General features: G+C 44.2%; 1 pseudogene; it reads left to right on the top strand.

The window, feature by feature from the left end:
• The first annotated feature begins 2,321 nt into the window (after positions 1 to 2,321).
• LOC148727817 (uncharacterized) lies at positions 2,322 to 14,455 on the top strand (annotated as a pseudogene).
• Positions 14,456 to 15,205: the final 750 nt, after the last annotated feature.

Genomic DNA, 15,205 nt, shown 5'->3' with positions numbered 1-15,205 from the left:
ATAAATTTTTTAAACTTTTCGCGTGGTTGCTGAGATATCTTTCAAACTTTCAGAAAGAATGGGTAAAACTAAGAAAAGCACATTACGAGATTTTCCCAAAGTCTTTAACTCCAAAGAATTTGTTGTGTTTATTGTGCGTCATCGTTTCCAATTTCTTGGATTACGACGTGCTGTGCAACACGAGAGTTTCACTTGAGATCAGGAATTGTGTAATATTACACGTAATTTTTTAAATAGTTTCGAAACGAAGGGAAATTTCCCTTGGACTGCGAGCTCGAGCGCATCTGACCTATGACCATCACGCCATATTTGTTTCCAAAAACAATAGTTTCACTGCTTCAATGCATAAGTTGATTTGAGTTGCGTTTCTAACATTGATGGCCGTTTAAGAATTAATTTCAAGTTCTAGTTATTCGATTTGTGCATGATTCATAACGGTAATCAGCCTCATCATGCGCTGTCAAGACTTTTGACAATTTACTGAACTAGAATTTCAAGGTAGGTTGATAACATTTTTGCAATATACTTTCTCAGCAAGATTTACTACAAAATCGATGATAGAGGTTCGCTGGACAAACGGCATCTTTCATGACATGACAAGAAATATCGCCGCATCTTGTCGTTTTCTGACAGCCTTTGTTAGTCGCTACGACCTGAGATATATTACGTGCTTTTCAAAACAGTCACAACAGAAATGAGAACACCATATCGATGGAGGTCTGTGATAAATTAAAATCTTCAATCATTGCGGAAGCTTTTCGTGTAGTTACCGACTACGAAAGATATGATATCTTCGAAAGATATGATATCTTCGAAAGATATGATATCTTTCGAAGTCTGAGCTAAACTCGAGTCAAGGGGTCCCAAGAATGGGTGAGACTGAGTCAGACTACGAAATGCACATTACGGGATTTTTCCAAAGTCTTAAGCTTCCAATAATTTGTTGTGTTTGTTACTGCATCATCACTTTCGGTTTCTTGAATTCCGGTCGACTTAAGGTGCAACACGAGAGTTTTAATATAGCCTCGGATACATCCAAAAAGAGGATGAGGGAGAATACAGGGTTATAAGAGAATAAAGCGTAAGGTGTACATCTTCAATGTGATGTCAACTTAGACGACTCTCATTTCTGAATGTTGGGGGTTTAATAATTTATGTAAATTTGCGTGTAATAAAATTGCGCGGAATATTTTTATTGCCATTAATGTGTATTTGAATCATTAAGTGTGAACAAGGAGAGCATTGTTAAAAAACTCTATGATTTTGTAGGAAACTTTATTTCTGTCGTTTCTTTTATCTATTTTTAATTTTGTTCTCCTTTTTTTTCGCTGTCGCCGCACACAAAGCATTTTAAAACAGTAAAAAGAAAGCAGTTCGATTTTCGTCTTGGGTCACAGGTCAACGATAGTGATTTTGTTTAAAACGGCGAAGTGAGAAGTCGCGCTTCATCACGCTCCGCGCGTGCACCACCTCACCCGCACCAAACTGATTGAATGATGACCTCCTCCTGTTGAAGCTGGGTTACTGTGTCATAAGTAGGATACATCACTCTCTTGATATTAAAAATGATGACACCCATAAAGTAAATTTTGAACGGATGACCCCAAAGTTTTTATATTCACCAACTATTACACCAATGAATTCGAAGCTTCAGTAATCCTCCATCCGTCTGTGCCTAGGGGAGGCGAATTCGAAACTTTCAGGGATGGGGACTATGAATCGGAAGTGTCAATTTTCTTCTTCTTCTTCTTCTTTTTTTTTTTTTCTTTTCTTTTGTTTTTTCTTTTTTCGTAAATGCTGGTCAATGAGTAGAAAGTCATGGTTACTGATCTGACTTTTACAAAAAGTGTGACCATCAGAACCAGGACTTAAGTGAGGCATTTGAACATAATTTTGGCCCAGGAAGCGGGGGGGGGGGGGTGGCTGGAATTTGAACGAACCACAACTCTTAAAGTTCAAATGTCAGGATGTTTCCTGAGGGGAGAGGGATGTTCAAACTTCCAATTGATCGACACTTATTTGTGGTTATCAGCATGTACTTGCACATTTATGAGTCTGCTAGGTTCTGTTCCGAACTTGTGGGGTACACTCTACTCTCAAATGTCAAATCCTAGTTTTTATCTTTTTCATGTCGCAACTTCCTACCCTCATCTCAAGTTTTAATAAGCGCGAATGAGTGTCATGTAACGCAACTTCCGTTTAGTTCGATCGCTCATGGCTAGTGCTTTTCAGTTGTTAGCGTTTTTGTAATTGGGTGTATTAAGTGTATTTGACATGTTACACTGAATAAATCATCTCTCAAAATATCTCTGTTTAGGTTGTTAAAGAAATTGTATCCAACTGCTGTGATCTCAAAAGTCAGAGCCAAACATGTCACTGCAGCCCTTTAGTGACAAGCAGCTGAATTATTTCAAGTTTGCCTCCATCGTGTTGAATGAGTTCGCAAACGCTTTGCGTCAAACGTTCAAGTCCATGTGGGACAACACTTTTGGGCATCGGCCCGGATATCAATTGTGGGACGACTCCACAGCAGTAAGGAACTTGTTCCTCGCTGAAGAGGGTGGCAAGTCCAAAGTTCCTACACACCTCTCCTATGAAGAATGGGACTGTACAGCCCTTTTTCAGACTACCATATATGCGAAGTCCTTCGCTATGCTGGACAGCACAGGCCATAAGAGGACCCTTGGTGAGTTGTACTTGAGGCACCTTAAAATACCTCATGGAAAGTTTCATGTATCTGTGGTGAGTCCAAGTGGAAACCAAGCCGAGACGTTTACACTCGCGCTTGATCAGCTTCGACTGTTAAGAAATGCACTTTGTCACTCACAAAAGTCGGAGATTGATAAACCAACATTTGACCGATACATGCAGCTGGCTAAAGAAGCATTCAAAGCTCTTGGTATCAAAACTGACCCAATTGATGTCATCGGTAGTTTGACAGAGTCCGACTTTCCCACAACAGCAGTTCGCAATCTGGAGCACGGTATCAATCGAGAGCTTCGAGAGCGAATCAAATTTCTCGAAGGCGAGGTTTCAAGTATTGATGAATTAAAGGCGTTGACAAATGTAATAAAGGAAAAAGTTGAAGGTGGAGTAAGTAAGGAAGACCTTGCTTTATTGGAGAAGAAGATGGATGAATTGAAAGAACAAAATAATAGAACCCAGAAAGGTACAATCTTAATACACTTCTGTAGCTACGTTACATTTTTTAAAGGGTTTGTTGAAGAATCGACTTGATTTCTATCTTCACAGCTAAAATAGGGCAGAATGCGTAGTCATCATTTATTATTCATAACTAATAAAGCAGAAAATTTTAACGCGACCTCGCTTTGAAGGGCCCTAAATTAGAGAAGAATGGACCAAAATTGACCCACTAGGCTTCGTGAAATTCACTTTACTGAGTTGTAAAAGTGCATGCTAACTTCTAAATTAGTACACAGAATTTTGAAGATCAAAGATATGTCTACGATTTTTATCTAAAATGAAGGAAATTACATGAAGTAAAAGAATTATCCTTTCGCGCCTGAAAGTTGCGGAAACCTACCTTTTGTTGACCCGAGAGTATTGCATACATTTTAATTGTTTGAAACAGATTGCTGAGAGATAAAAAATGGTATGCGAGGCTCACTTTGTTGCGTCAGAGGCATACGGCTCAGTTCCTGAGCAACTTTCAAAAAGCCCCACGACATTTGATGAATCATGTTGACAATTTAAGGTTTAATTGCGTTTTCCCGGCATTATCATTTGATTTAAACTTTTTTAATATCATAACAGATTACTTACCATGATTGTCACTGTTCTTTGCCATTTGAAAGATTCAAAGGCATTGCTTCCGCCATCATGTCTTCCTCCGATGGTTCCACACTTCACTGGCCGGCAAAGAGAATGTGAAGGCATCGTCGGTCACGTGGCTTCCACATCCACCCGAATCGTGTCGATATGGGGCTCGCCTGGTTTCGGAAAAACTTCTGTGGCAACTGCTGTGGGACATAAACTCCAGGATAAAGAATTGTCCGTCTACTTCTTCTCCTTACGAGGGCTAAACTCAAAATCTGATTTGATATCAAAGCTGTTTAACTTTTTCAGGAGAGCTTCTACAGAAGATGAAATACCCCAGCGGCTACCAATGGACGAAGAGCTTTTTCAAGTTCTGGCCAAGATTCCAGACAAGTTTGTGGTGATTCTTGACAATGCTGATGAATTACTCGAAAGCGGAGCGCCAAACGTGAAAGAAGATTTCATACAGTTTCTTAGAGATATTCTCAGTCGATCCAAGAAGGCAACTTTTGTTATTACCACAAGGGAGTCGCTTGAATTTATGAATGTGCACTTTAAAGACCACCAAGCAGTGAGATTAGGGCCATTAGATGAGTCCTTCTCTCAAGCATTGGTGACTGAGTTACTTCCAAATGCTATTTCCGCATGCGATTGTGGAAAAATTGCGAAAATCTGCGAGCATGTGCCTCTGGCCATTAAGCTGTTGTGCTCCACCATTTCTGAAGATAGCACTCAAGCAAGTCACTTTCTTGAGGAGTGGAAGGAATCTGTAGAAAGAAACATTGTCGATCTGTTAGACAATCCAGACTATCCTGGTAATCTGAGATTAAAATTTCTATTTGAATCATCCTTTCTAAGACTTTCAGTACAAGACAGAGAGGCTGTGGTTTCTTTGAGCATTCTATCTGAAGATTTTAACATCTCGGTTGCCGCAGCCGTTATGGGAGTTAAAACAAAGCTCGAGGCAAAGAAAATCTTACAAAGGCTTCAAAGAAAATCACTTCTTGACTCTGGTTCCAAACCTGATTCATTTTCGATGCATAAACTGCTTCAGTCCTTTGTTAGAGAAAGAGGAGAAGACGAAATGAAAGAAACAGTGCTGAGTTCAAAAGTGCGCTTTTCTGCATTTTACGTTTCTCTTTTTGAGAAGTTAAACGCACAGTTTTTGACAGGACATTCAAAGTCAGCATTTGTTGAATTCTACGAAAATAAGCAAAATATTATTCAGAGTCTAACCGAAAGTTGTTCGGATCCTAAGACATGTGACGCTGTTTTTGGTGTTTTAATAGAAGCAGAGATATTTCTAGATTCCCTGTTCTGGTGCGAGGGAAACGTCTTCAACGAGCTTTATGAATCAGCAATCAATCAAGCAAAAAAGCTTAGAAAAAGCGTTTTTCACAACCAGCTTCTGGTTTCCCTGGCGTTTGGTGAGGTGTGTTGGGGTACAAAAGGAAAAACGATGAAGCTGCTTTCCGACGCCGAGGAGGAGGAAATGTCATGTTCATCCTTTTCAGTAGGATACAGAGGAAAACTCTTGTGTTATAGAGGAATCTGTCAAGTGGCTTCTGGGAAAACAGAGGATGGAGCTCGAAACTTAGAAAATGCTCTTTTGTTGATGTCTAGCAACGCTGACCAGAGAATTCTCAGAGTAACGGCAATACAAGTTCTTACGATTTATCACCGCTTTAAAAACCAATTTTCAGTTGCTTCAGAGTTTTATAACAAGGCGTTGCAAGAATGTAGAGCAGTGGGAGACACAAGTCTTCTTATCATTCCACCAATGGAAAAAAAAGAATTGAACTTTGTCGATGGAGAAATTCAAGAACGAAAGCCAGATAGTCTTATTACTCAACCACTCAGACTAGAAATTATCTGTGTTATCAGCGAAGCAACTAAGCATTTATTCGATGACTGTACCAAGCGATTAATGAGGAATGCTGTTATTCAAATGGCAGAAGAAATACACAAGCCGCTCTGTCTTACATCATTTGGGAAAGCACACGCAAACACAGCTCAGAGTTACGAATCCCTCGGATCAACACAACACAATTTGGGCGACCTAGCTTCAGCACTTCAGTCGAAACAGCATGCTCTAAGTATCAGAGTTGAACTGTTTGGAAAAGAACACCCAGACACAGCAAGGAGTTATGAATCACTCGGAGCAACACAGCACGATCTGGGCGACTTTGCTTCAGCGCTTCAATCCAAACACCATGCACTCGACATACGTATTAAACTGTTTGGAGAAAAACACGCAGACACAGCCAGGAGTTACGAGTCACTCGGAGTAACACAGCACCACCAGGGTGACTTTCCCTCAGCGCTTAAGTCCAGACAGCATGCACTCGACATCCGTATTAAACTGTTTGGAGAAGAACACGCAGACACAGCCAGGAGTTACGAGTCACTCGGAGAAACACAGCACCACCAGGGCGAATTTGCTTCAGCGCTTCAGTCCACACAGCATGCACTCGACATCCGTATTAAACTGTTTGGAGAAGAACACGCAGACACAGCCAGGAGTTACGAGTCACTCGGAGCAACACAGCACCACCAGGGCGACTTTGCTTCAGCGCTTCAGTCCACACAGCATGCACTCGACATCCGTATTAAACTGTTTGGAGAAGAACACGCAGACACAGCCAGCAGTTACGAGTCACTCGGAGTAACACAGCACGACCTAGGCGACTTTGCTTCAGCGCTTCAGTCCACACAGCATGCACTCGACATCCGTATTAAACTGTTTCGAGAAGAACACGCAGAAACAGCCAGGAGTTATGACTTACTTGGAAAGACACAGCACGACCTAGGCGACTTTGCTTCAGCGCTTCAGTCCAAACAGCATGCACTCGACATCCGTATTAAACTGTTTGGAGAAGAACACGCAGACACAGCCAGGAGTTACGAGTCACTCGGAGCAACACAGCACCACCAGGGCGACTTTGCTTCAGCGCTTCAGTCCACACAGCACGCACTCGACATCCGTATCAAACTGTTTGGAGAAGAACACGCAGACACAGCCAGGAGTTACGAGTCACTAGGAGCAACACAGAACCACCAGGGCGACTTTGCTTCAGCGCTTCAGTCCACACAGCATGCACTCGACATCCGTATCAAACTGTTTGGAGAAGAACACGCAGACACAGCCAGGAGTTACCAATCACTCGGATTAACAAAGTACAACCTTCGCGACTTTGCTTCAGCGCTCCATTCTGAAGAACACGCACTCGAAATCCTTATTAAACTGTTTGGAGAAGAACACGCAGACACAGCCAAGAGTTATGACTCACTCGGAGTAACAGAGCACGACCTAGGCGACTTTGCTTCAGCGCTTCAGTCCAAACAGCATGCACTCGACATCCGTATTAAACTGTTTGGAGAAGAACACGCAGACACGGCCAAGAGTTATGACTCACTCGGAGTAACAGAGCACGACCTAGGCGACTTTGCTTCAGCGCTTCAGTCCAAACAGCATGCACTCGACATCCGTATTAAACTGTTTGGAGAAGAACACGCAGACACAGCCAGCAGTTACGAGTCACTCGGAGTAACAGAGCACGACCTAGGCGACTTTGCCTCAGCGCTTCAGTCCACACAGCATGCACTCGACATCCGTATTAAACTGTTTGGAGAGGAACACGCAGACACAGCCAGGAGTTACGAGTCACTCGGAGTAACACAGCACGACCTAGGCGACTTTGCTTCAGCGCTTCAGTCCACACAGCATGCACTCGACATCCGTATTAAACTGTTTCGAGAAGAACACGCAGAAACAGCCAGGAGTTATGACTTACTTGGAAAGACACAGCACGACCTAGGGGACTTTGCTTCAGCGCTTCAATCCAAACAGCATGCACTCGACATCCGTATTAAACTGTTTGGAGAAGAACACGCAGACACAGCCAGGAGTTACGAGTCACTCGGAGTAACACAGCACCACCAGGGTGACTTTCCCTCAGCGCTTAAGTCCAAACAGCATGCACTCGACATCCGTATTAAACTGTTTGGAGAAGAACACGCAGATACAGCCAGGAGTTACGAGTCACTCGGAGCAACACAGCACCACCAGGGCGACTTTGCTTCAGCGCTTCAGTCCACACAGCATGCACTCGACATCCGTATTAAACTGTTTGGAGAAGAACACGCAGACACAGCCAGGAGTTACGAGTCACTAGGAGCAACACAGCACCACCAGGGCGACTTTGCTTCAGCGCTTCAGTCCACACAGCATGCACTCGACATCCGTATTAAACTGTTTGGAGAAGAACACGCAGACACAGCCAGGAGTTACCAATCACTCGGATTAACACAGTACAACCTTCGCGACTTTGCTTCAGCGCTCCATTCTGAAGAACACGCACTCGACATCCGTATTAAACTGTTTGGAGAAGAACACGCCGACACAGCCAAGAGTTATGACTCACTCGGAGTAGCAGAGCACGACCTAGGCGACTTTGCTTCAGCGCTTCAGTCCAAACAACATGCACTCGACATCCGTATTAAACTGTTTGGAGAAGAACACGCAGACACAGCCAGCAGTTACGAGTCACTCGGAGTAACACAGCACGACCTAGGCGACTTTGCTTCAGCGCTTCAGTCCAAACAGCATGCACTCGACATCCGTATTAAACTGTTTGGAGAAGAACACGCTGGCACAGCCAGCAGTTACGAGTCACTCGGAGTAACACAGCACGACCTAGGCGACTTTGCTTCAGCGCTTCAGTCCACAGAGCATGCAATTGACATCCGTATTAAACTGTTTGGAGAAGAACACGCAGACACAGCCAGCAGTTACGAGTCACTCGGAGTAACACAGCACGACCTAGGCGACTTTGCTTCAGCGCTTCAGTCCACACAGCATGCACTCGACATCCGTATTAAACTGTTTCGAGAAGAACACGCAGACACAGCCAGGAGTTATGACTTACTTGGAAAGACACAGCACGACCTAGGGGACTTTGCTTCAGCGCTTCAATCCAAACAGCATGCACTCGACATCCGTATTAAACTGTTTGGAGAAGAACACGCAGACACAGCCAGGAGTTACGAGTCACTCGGCGTAACACAGCACCACCAGGGTGACTTTCCCTCAGCGCTTAAGTCCAAACAGCATGCACTCGACATCCGTATTAAACTGTTTGGAGAAGAACACGCAGACACAGCCAGGAGTTACGAGTCACTCGGAGCAACACAGCACCACCAGGGCGACTTTGCTTCAGCGCTTCAGTCCGCACAGCATGCACTCGACATCCGTATTAAACTGTTTGGAGAAGAACACGCAGACACAGCCAGGAGTTACGAGTCACTAGGAGCAACACAGCACCACCAGGGCGACTTTGCCTCAGCGCTTCAGTCCACACAGCATGCACTCGACATCCGTATTAAACTGTTTGGAGAAGAACACGCAGACACAGCCAGGAGTTACCAATCACTCGGATTAACACAGTACAACCTTCGCGACTTTGCTTCAGCGCTCCATTCTGAAGAACACGCACTCGACATCCGTATTAAACTGTTTGGAGAAGAACACGCAGACACAGCCAAGAGTTATGACTCACTCGGAGTAACAGAGCACGACCTAGGCGACTTTGCTTCAGCGCTTCAGTCCAAACAGCATGCACTCGACATCCGTATTAAACTGTTTGGAGAAGAACACGCAGACACAGCCAAGAGTTATGACTCACTCGGAATAACAGAGCACGACCTAGGCGACTTTGCTTCAGCGCTTCAGTCCAAACAGCATGCACTCGACATCCGTATTAAACTGTTTGGAGAAGAACACGCAGACACAGCCAGCAGTTACGAGTCACTCGGAGTAACACAGCACGACCTAGGCGACTTTGCTTCAGCGCTTCAGTCCACACAGCATGCACTCGACATCCGTATTAAACTGTTTGGAGAAGAACACGCAGACACAGCCAGCAGTTACGAGTCACTCGGAGTAACACAGCACGACCTAGGCGACTTTGCTTCAGCGCTTCAGTCCACACAGCATGCACTCGACATCCGTATTAAACTGTTTCGAGAAGAACACGCAGACACAGCCAGGAGTTATGACTTACTTGGAAAAACACAGCACGACCTAGGCGACTTTGCTTCAGCGCTTCAGTCCAAACAGCATGCACTCGACATCCGTATTAAACTGTTTGGAGAAGAACACGCAGAAACAGCCAGGAGTTACCAATCACTCGGATTAACACAGTACAACCTTCGCGACTTTGCTTCAGCGCTCCATTCTGAAGAACACGCACTCGACATCCGTATTAAACTGTTTGGAGAAGAACACGCAGACACAGCCAGCAGTTACGAGTCACTCGGAGTAACACAGCACAAAGTAGGCGACTTTGCTTCAGCGCTTCAGTCCAAACAGCATGCACTCGACATCCGTATTAAACTGTTTGGAGAAGAACACGCAGACACAGCCAGGAGTTACGAGTCACTCGGCGTAACACAGCACCACCAGGGCGACTTTGCTTCAGCGCTTCAGTCCAAACAGCATGCACTCGACATCCGTATTAAACTGTTTGGAAAGGAACACGCAGATACAGCCAGGAGTTACCAGTCACTCGGATTAACACAGTACAACCTTCGCGACTTTGCTTGAGCACTTTATTCTGAAGAACACGCACTCGACGTTCGTCGTAAACTGTTTGGAGAAGAACACGCAGACACAGCCAGGAGTTATGACTCACTCGGAAAAACACAGCACGACCTAGACGACTTTGCTTCAGCGCTTCAGTGCAAACAGCATGCACTCGACATCCGTATTAAACTGTTTGGAGAAGAACACGCAGACACAGCCAGGAGTTACGAGTCACTCGGCGTAACACAGCACCACCAGGGCGACTTTGCCTCAGCGCTTCAGTCCAAACAGCATGCACTCGACATCCGTATTAAAATGTTTGGAGAAGAACACGCAGACACAGCCAGGAGTTAGGAGTCACTCGGCGTAACACAGCACCACCACGGCGACTTTGCCTCAGCGCTTCAGTGCAAACAGCATGCACTCGACATCCGTATTAAACTGTTTGGAGAAGAACACGCAGACACAGCCAAGGAGTTATGACTCACTCGGAGTAACACAGCACCACCAGGGCGACTTTGCTTCAGCGCTTCAGTCCACACAGCATGCACTTGACATCCGTATTAAACTGTTTGGAGAAAAACACGCAGAAACAGGAAGGAGTTATGACTTACTTAGAAAAACACAGCACGACCTAGGCGACTTTGCTTCAGCGCTTCAGTCCAAACAGCATGCACTCGACATCCGTATTAAACTGTTTGGAACGGAACACGCAGAAACAGCCAGGAGTTACCAATCACTCGGATTAACACAGTACAACCTTCGCGACTTTGGTTCAGCGCTCCATTCTGAAGAACACGCACTCAACATCCGTATTAAACTGTTTGGAGAAGAACACGCAGACACAGGTAGAAGTTACGAGTCACTCGGAGTAACACAGCACCACCAGGGCGACTTTGTTTCAGCACTTTAGTCCACACAGCATGCACTCGACATCCGTATTACACTGTTTGGAGAAGAACACGCAGAGACAGCCAGGAGTTATGACTTACTTGGAAAAACACAGCACGACCTAGGCGACTTTGCCTCAGCGCTTCAGTCCAAACAGCATGCACTCGACATCCGTATTAAACTGTTTGGAACGGAACACGCAGACACAGCCAGGAGTTACCAATCACTCGGATTAACACAGTACAACCTTCGCGACTTTGCTTCAGCGCTACATTCTGAAGAACACGCACTCGACATCCGTATTAAACTGTTTGGAGAAGAACACGCAGACACAGCCAAGAGTTATGACTCACTCGGAGTAACAGAGCACGACCTAGGCGACTTTGCTTCAGCGCTTCAGTCCAAACAGCATGCACTCGACATCCGTATTAAACTGTTTGGAACGGAACACGCAGAAACAGCCAGGAGTTACCAATCACTCGGATTAACACAATACAACCTTCGCGAAATTGCTTCAGCGCTCCATTCTGAAGAACACGCACTCGACATCCGTATTAAACTGTTTGGAGAAGAACACGCAGACACAGCCAGCAGTTACGAGTCACTCGGAGGAACACAGCACAAAGTAGGCGACTTTGCTTCAGAGCTTCAGTCCAAACAGCATGCACTCGACATCCGTATTAAACTGTTTGGAGAAGAACAGGCAGATACAGCCAGGAGTTACGAGTCACTCGGCGTAACAGAGCACCACCAGGGCGACTTTGCCTCAGCGCTTCAGTCCAAACAGCATGCACTCGACATCCGTATTAAACTGTTTGGAAAGGAACACGCAGATACAGCCAGGAGTTACCAGTCACTCGGATTAACACAGTACAACCTTCGCGACTTTGCTTCAGCGCTTCATTCTGAAGAACACGCACTCGACGTTCGTCGTAAACTGTTTGGAGAAGAACACGCAGACACAGCCAGGAGTTATGACTCACTCGGAAAAACACAGCACGACCTAGACGACTTTGCTTCAGCGCTTCAGTCCAAACAGCATGCACTCGACATCCGTATTAAACTGTTTGGAGAAGAACACGCAGACACAGCCAGGAGTTACGAGTCACTCGGCGTAACACAGCACCACCAGGGCGACTTTTCCTCAGCGCTTCAGTCCAAACAGCATGCACTCGACATCCGTATTAAACTGCTTGGTGAAGAACACGCAGACACAGCCAAGAGTTATGACTCAGTCAGAGTAACACAGCACGACCTAGGCGAATTTGCTTCAGCGCTTTAGTCCAGACAGCATGCACTCGACATCCGTATTAAACTGTTTGGAGAAGAACACGCAGACACAGCCTGGATTTGACTCACTCGGAAAAACACAGCACGACCTAGCCGACTTTGCGTCAGCGCTTCAGTCCAAACAGCATGCACTCGACATCCGTATTAAACTGTTTGGAAAGGAGCACGCAGACACAGGCAGGAGTTACCAATCACTCGGATTAACACAGTACGTTCGTTGCTTCGCGCGCGGACCTTGGCAGCTTATTCCATAGGAAAGGAGCAGCTAGCAGGAAAGCTCCGTCACCCAATGTTTTCTTAGTTTTCACACTTGGTCCTTCCGGCAAATGACCATTATGGTTGCGCCTCAAAGGGTAGGACGAAGGCCGTTGAATACTAATTAAATCTGAAAGGTACTTAGGTGATAGGCCATGCAGAATTTTAAAAGTTATCAAGAGTATCTTATAATGTATCCTGAAGCGCACTGGTAACCAATGTAGTTCAGCGAGTAGAGGTGTAATATGAAAGAACGTATGCGCACGATATATAAGTCTCACACTTGTATTCATAACACGTTGCAATTTCATAATTTGATATTCTGGGATTCTGTACAAAAGGCTATTACAATAATCCAGTCTACTACTAATGGAAGCATGAACTAATTTCTCAGTAGATTTCCTGGATAAAGATTTCCTAATATGACATATATTGTATAAATAATAGAAAGCACTGCTACAGGTCTTTGTAATGTGAGCTCCCATATCCAGATGCGTATCGAACCATGTGCCTAGATTGCGCATGCACGCAGAGGCTTCAGGAGAGACTTCAGTCTGCCCAATCTTGGTGCTTTGGATTGAAACTTTTGAGAGCTGCTGACGTGTACCTATGATCAGGAACTCAGTCTTGTCACCACTGAGCATCAGCTGATCCTCCCTCATCCATGCTCGGACATCGCAGATGCACTTTTGCATGGCTGATACAGCATTGACTTCACTGGAAGAGTCAGGGGGCTTAAATGACAAATACAACTGTGTATCGTCAGCGTAGTATGGACCGAGGGCAGATGCTGTTTAAGAATCTGGAACAGCTTTAGCTCACATAGATGAGTAAGCACTATTTCTATCGCCTTCACACTTGTGCAAGGAAATGAGTATGTAGCTATCAAGATACCATAGGGTAGACTGCACACTATGATTCCAGATCTGTTATGATGTGACATTCTATGTACACTGAGGTAACAGAACAGAAAAACATTAATTTTTTTTTTATCAATAACATGAGTACTGGGGTGAATCAGTGGAAAACAAATCACACCGGAAAAAAAAAAACATTTGGGGGTATTGTTAAATTGTACTTATCATAATGATTTCAAGTTGACTATCTGAAAATTTGAAAACAATAATATTATAGGATAATGGCCTGCAAATGGTAGAGTTGTTGTAAAATTGTAACTTATTGAAATCACAAACAGAGTCCGGGAAGCTTAGAGCTCACCAAGCTGGTTATACAAGTATGTTACAAATATCTTCCTCTATGTCTATATCTGTGTAACACCCCAAATATGGTGAGTCTGTAGGTTATGATAATGTGAACTAAATATTGTGGATTGCAGTTCAGCAATGGAAAAGGCCTGGTCAAGCATATCAATAAGAAGTTCACATTATTTGATAAACAGAAAACTGAATTTTTAAATACTCTTTTAGGAACCTTGTAACTCTCATGAGTGTAGAGGATAGATTTGATCCTCACAATATAGGGGTTATTAGTTGATCGAATATCAAATTCTCCAAACTAACATCATAAGAATTGTATGGCAGACAGTAAGCAGAATTGCTTGTGCGATCTTGGGAGTTAAAAGACCTTAGCTCACATCTTTTCTTATGAAGTTTTTGTTATGAATACCAAGATTTTAATAAAGTAAAGATTGTGGATACAGGGAATGAGTCAAAAAAAAAAAAAACCCTGGCCAATACAAAGTGTATGTTGACAAATTTTCTTCCCTCTCAACTCAGCAAAGAAAATTACATTACCTACAAAAATTCTTTCTGTAGATAATGTATTTAATCTCTTGGTTACCATTTAAAGTTTGCAGAATAAATTCCTTTTAGAACATAGCTAGCAGAGCCGCGCAATCAAGTTCAGTAAACGTAAGCGTGCTCAAAATTCTGATAGTGCACGCTGATAGCGTGAGCAAATCGCTTCGCCAGAAATTTTTTTTTTCATGCAAGTGGCCATTGTTAGGGTGGGGAAAAATAATATATTTCGCGAAAATAATGGATACAAACAGAGACTCGGCCTACTAGTCCCAAAACGAAGACAATTTTTCGACCTTTTCCCTTGGGCTAGAGTTCTTAAATGAGGCAGGAAAGGAGAAAAACAACGGAAAAGGAGACTCGGCATCAGCGCCATCACGATTCGCTTCAATTGATATTGTTGTCCGTTTTTCGCACTGGATTTGATGCACAATTCGACCGGCTATGTTCTAAAACAGTTGGTTCATGCTTTCAGCTGTGCACTATCGAGTTATGGAGCAAGTGGGAAGTTTGGAGAGTACTCAAGAAGCTAGAGTTACCCTTGGCTATTGCCTCGGGCAACTCTTACACTTCTTTCGTGCTCACCAAACTTCCCGCGTGCTCCATAACTCGATAGTGCACGCTAAAGCATGAACCAATTGTTAATTGGCAT

Source organism: Stylophora pistillata, chromosome 6 (assembly GCF_964205215.1).
Source record: "Stylophora pistillata chromosome 6, jaStyPist1.2, whole genome shotgun sequence".
Lineage (NCBI taxonomy): Eukaryota > Metazoa > Cnidaria > Anthozoa > Scleractinia > Pocilloporidae > Stylophora > Stylophora pistillata.
Note: the sequence above shows the minus strand (reverse complement) of the source record. Positions and strands in the feature narration are given on the sequence as shown.